At 46.5% G+C, this 5,635-nt stretch overlaps 1 pseudogene; it reads left to right on the forward strand.

Annotated features, from left to right (window-relative positions):
• The first annotated feature begins 5,014 nt into the window (after window positions 1-5,014).
• On the forward strand, window positions 5,015-5,132 carry LOC126263775 (5S ribosomal RNA; annotated as a pseudogene).
• The last annotated feature ends 503 nt before the right edge of the window (window positions 5,133-5,635 follow it).

Here is a 5,635-nt window from a genome sequence, read left to right on the forward strand (position 1 = left end):
TCCGTCCTTCCACCGACCGCTTACTACAGTTTTCAGCTACGACTCATGTCGTAACATGCGCCTTTTCCTGTTCTGAGCTACTGAACTAGTACATTAGATGGCAGAACGCGTTGTGCACTTCAATACTTGTAATCTCGTAACTGCCCATAGTTCACCAACCAACGTGTACAAACATTTCAGTCGAACGAATCTTAATATTTATAAGGAGTAATGGCGCTCTACAAGTGTTCCAGTTGGCGAGATATACAGGGTACACGTTAACTGTTTACAACGTACCACAGTTGGGGATCTCGGAACCAAAATTTTGATCCACGGTAATTGTGGCCTATCAAGCCAAGAACTAACTTCAGAACTAGCCTATAAAAGCCATTTAAGCGGCGTGCGAAATTTTCAATACGGTATCCTCTCTCTCTTTTACGCCACGGGATCAGTCGATCTTAACTGTTTGAAGTTCACTTCTTTTCTCCTTAAAATTTTAACAGCGGAAAGTTAACACTTAAATCGTTTTGTTATCCGACCTTCTTAGTACGAGGCTACTGAGCGTGTAAGAAGTAATTTTAGATACAATTGTAAACGTAATAAGTTTTTGTACAACGTTTCTAAGGGCCCATTTTTTCAGTGATTACCGTCACGGGAAAGTTTAGATTACTAATGTTAACGAAATAAATAATTTCAAACATCTGACCTACCGACTAAGCCCTTGGTGTAGGAGGACAAGAGGATATTCAAAATTCGCGCGGCTTTTTGAGCTAGAACTCAAGACAGATTTTTTACGCCAATTTGATCTAGTTTCCCAGTTTGATAGACCCCAAGTGTCATTATCAAATGTTCGTCTCGACTTCTCCTACACCACTGTGGTGCGTCGTGAGCTGTTATCTTTTACACCCTGTACAGAAGTTGCAGGCCCGCATCTCGTGGTCGTGCGGTAGCGTTCTCGCTTCCCACGCCCGGGTTCCCGGGTTCGATTCCCGGCGGGGTCAGGAATTTTCTCTGCCTCGTGATGGCTGGGTGTTGTGTGCTGTCCTTAGGATAGTTAGGTTTAAGTAGTTCTAAGTTCTAGGGGACTGATGACCATAGATGTTAAGTCCCATAGTGCTCAGAGCCATTTGAACCATTTTGAACAGAATTTGCATCCGTCTCTATAATTAAGTACTTTGAAAGTGATAACACACACATCAGAAAACGTTTTGCAGCACCCCGGTACCCAGAACTCAAGAAGATAGATGTTGACTGTAGATATTGTATCACAGATACAGTCCCACTAAACCCACTCAAAAGATGTAAAGAACCATGTATGAGCAGCGCCTATTAGACGGAGGGGGTCAGACAGCCGATCAGTTCCAGTCATTCCACCAGGAAGGAGATACACGGCTCTTCTTGTCTGTAGTTCAATCACGCCTAGACGGTGAATACTGCGGTTCGATCGCGTCCGTATAGTTACTTTGTACCAGGATAGGCTCTCAACAAGAGAAGTTTCCAGGCGTCTCGAAGTGAACCAAAGCGATGTTGTTCAGACATGGAAGAGATAGAGAGAGACAGTAACTGTCGACGACAAGCCTCGCTCACGCCGCCCCAGGGCTACTAGTGCAGTGGATGACCGCTACCTACGGATTATAGCTCGGAGGAACCCTGAAAGCAATGCCACGAAGTTGAATAATGCTTTTCGTGCAGCCATAGGACGTCGTGTTACGACTCAAACAGTGCGCAACAGGCTGCATGATGCGTAACGTCACTCCCGACGTCCATGGCGAGGTCCAACTTTGCAACCACGACACCATGAAGCGCGGTACAGATGGGCCCAACAAAATGCCGAATGGGCCGCTCAGGATTGACATCACGTTCTCTTCACCGATGAGTGTCGCATATGCCTCCAACCAGACAATCGTCGGAGACGTGTTTGGAGGCAACCCGGTCAGGCTGAACGCCTTAGACACACTGTCCAGCGAGTGCAGCAAGGTGGAGGCTCCTTGACGTTTTGGAGTGGCATGATGTGGGGCCGACGTACGCCGCTGGTGGTCATGGAAGGCGTCGTAACGGCTACACGATACGTGAATGCCATCCTCCGACCGATAGTGCAACCATATCGGCAGCATATTGGCGAGGCATTCGTCTTCATGGACGACAATTCGCGCCCCCATCGTGCACATCTTGTGGATGACTTCCTTCACGATAAAGACATCGCTCGACTAGAGTGGCCAGGCTGTTCTCGGGACATGAACCCTAAGGACATGCCTGGGGTAGATTGAAAACGGCTGTTTATGAACGAAGTAACCCACCAACCACTCTGAGGGATCTACGCCGAATCGCCGTTGAGGAGTGGGACAATCTGGACCAACAGTGCCGTGATGAACATGTGGATAGTATGCAACGACGAATACAGGCATGCATCAATGCAAGAGGACGCGCTACTGAGTATTAGAGGTACCGGTGTGTACAGCAATCGGGACCACCATCAAAAGGTTCAAATGCGTGTGAAATCTTATGGGACTTAACTACTAAGGTCATCAGTCCCTAAGCTTACACACTACTTAACCTAAATTATCCTAAGGACAAACACACACACATCCATGCCCGAGGGACGACTCAAACCTCCGTCGGGACCAGCCGCACTGGACTACCATCTCCGAAGGTCTCGCTGTATGGTGGTACAACATGCAATGTGTAGTTTTCGTGAGCAACAAAAAGTGCGGAAACGATGTTTGTGTTGATCTCTATTCCAATTTTCTGTACAGGTTCCGAAACTCTCGCACCGAGGTGATGCAAAACTGTTTTTGATGTGTGTATTTCACAGGAATATATAGTTTAAACTACCTATTTTGCGGAATATTAAGATTCGATACTTTAGATTGAACGAAAATAACGTCCAAATGGCAAGCAACAATCGAAGAGGCTATCTTTCTTCACATCCGTTCAGTGCCATAAGTTCACGAAATGCAAGTGTTGTATCTTTGACGGGTAACTGTTTCGTGTTCATGACTGTGAGAAGTGTGTGTAGGCCACAGTGTTGAACTGGCTTTGGCGCTAACGCTGAAGATGAGACAGAGGCCAGAGCCGATACCCGGAGCCGGAAAATGGGCGATAAAGGTGCCGTCGTGTTTGGTGCGCCCATCTGAACGCATCCAACTCTATAAACAGAGTCTCACCCCATAAGTCAGTGCGGAGAGACCTGAGATTCAGCCTCAGACATCGCCTGGTGATCTGGAATTTCACACCACCAACGCTCTTTTCTTGTCGGCAGTAATCACCATCAGCCAGTTCAATCACTTGGTGATGTAACCTCTTTGATTCGGTGTGCAACACAGGGTCCCAGCAGGTTCTCCCACCTCTGTCAGTCCTGATCTCCCCGTTGCCAACTGATTCCAAATGTCTTGCGTAAGTCCCTGTCGCATCTGTTCGGCGATCTTCCCCTCGATATATTTTGGTAAACTGGGCTCCACTCTAGTATTTGTTTCGACCATCTGGCATCCTTTCTTCGTGTGACATGATCCGCCTACTGCAGTTACAAGGTATTTACTCTTTCCACTGACCTTAGTTGCATGATATCTATTGTTTTCTTTCTGTCTTTCTTTGTGCAGCCCAACTTTGATTTTTCCATTTCTCTTTGGGTTACTATACGTTTTCAAACAATGTATTCATTTAATTTCCATGTCTCCCAGCAATGCTATGTTGGCTGTACTACAGATGAGAATGACGCGTGACACTAACGGGCCAACTCTGAATCGACCAGCAACAGAGTCAGGCATTTAAACCAGTTGCTGGTGCATCTTCAAGTTGTGTAGTTGTGGACCTTTTTCTTCCTGACGTTTCATCTAGACCTGTACAGGACATCTTCAGAAACGATCCTGGCTGTGCTGAGTCTTCCGATGAACCAGTAACGCTCCATGGAAGCAGGCGTACCTCTCAAGACGTCCAGCACAGCTCTGCCAGAAACGTCAAGGACAAACAAGTCTCTTGGATCACGACCATAAAAGGTGGAAGTCTCCAGCAACAAAGACAAACAGTCGTAATAGCCTTCATTGTATTATTTAAACAGGATACGTCATGGTTATTAATTTAGTTCAATAGAATGTCACTTTTATTGCAATATTTTTCGAAATTTTTCTTACACATTGTTATTGGTCAGCTTCAGTTTTTAATACATAAATAGAATCTAAAGTAAGTAATCGCAGATATACATTCCATTTTTTTTTATTTTGCTAAGCAGTCAGCAAGCAATCATAACCTTCTTTTAACGTCTGACACTTGTCCATTTTCCTTATGAGTCAGGTTATTTTCATCAAATCGCTCAATTTAGTTTTCCATTTCACATAAATTCGGAATTTCCCATCAAAATGCGCGGTGCTTTCTGAAAGAATCCCGCTCGTGTTTGTCTTTTGATCTTCTGAAACACTCCTTATTTATTCAAGATTTGTTCAAATATCTGAGACCATTAAACTATTACCTTAGGCCTTCAGTTAGAAATGCGATACGATAAGATACTGCACTGAATGTGTTGTTCAGTTGTACAAGCATGCGGCGACTACAGCCGTTATGAAATATGTGAAATGTCCTCGCAGTTGCGAATGTGGACAACCGTCAGCTGTAGAATCGAATGACGATAACGAACATATGTGCCGGACCGTATTTCCTGCTTATCGCGACCGGTCGCCTAACCAGACTATCCGAACACGACCCTCCACCAGACCCAAACTTCGATATGTCGTCAACCATTTGTCTATAACCTGCACCCATACATCCATTATGTGTATTCCCGTACACGGGGAGACATTTTAAAAATGGTTCAAATGGCTCTGAGCACTATGGGACTTAACATCTGTGATCATCAGTCCCCTAGAACTTAGAACTACTTAAACCTAACTAACCTAAGGACATCACACACATCCATGCCCGAGGCAGTATTCGAACCTGCGACCGTAGCAGTCGCGCGGTTCCGGACTGCGCGCCTAGAACCGCTAGACCACCGCGGCCGGCGGAGACATTTTAATGAAAATCGTTTGCCTGGTTTCGGCAGATGGCCAACGGCCTTGCCGCAGTGGTAACACCGGTTCCCGTCAGATCATCGAAGTTAAGCGCTGTCGGGCTGGGCTAGCACTTGGATGGGTGACCATCCGGTCTACCGAGCGCTGTTGGCAAGCGGGGTGCACTCAACCCTTGTGAGGCAAAGTGAGGAGCTACTTAATTGAGAAGTAGCGGCTCCGGTCTTGGAAACTGACACACGGCTGGGAGAGCGGTATGCTCACCACATGCTGCTTCCATACAGCATCCAGTGACGCCTGTGGGCTGAGGATGACTCGGCGGCCGGTCGGTACCGCTGGCCCCGCCAGGGCCTGTGGACGGAGTTTACAAGTTTACGGTTTCGGCGGATACATACGATGTTGCAGTGGCTGTGCTGTTCAGAAGTACGACGCAAAGTTCCTTCGGAGACGCGGAAGCGACTTTCATTAAAATGTCTCCCCCGTACGGGACTATACATAATGGATGTAAAGGAGCATGTTGTAGATACATGGTTGACGACATATCGAAGTTTGTATATGTCTAGAGATGGTTGCGGGACTCGGCTGTTCGACACACGATGTCAAGTTAAACACACCTTTCAGCCGTCTAGTTTCCAAACTTGTTTTATTTGGCTGCCACT

The sequence above is a fragment of the Schistocerca nitens genome, chromosome 6 (assembly GCF_023898315.1).
Source record: "Schistocerca nitens isolate TAMUIC-IGC-003100 chromosome 6, iqSchNite1.1, whole genome shotgun sequence".
In the NCBI taxonomy this organism is placed as follows: Eukaryota; Metazoa; Arthropoda; class Insecta; order Orthoptera; family Acrididae; genus Schistocerca; species Schistocerca nitens.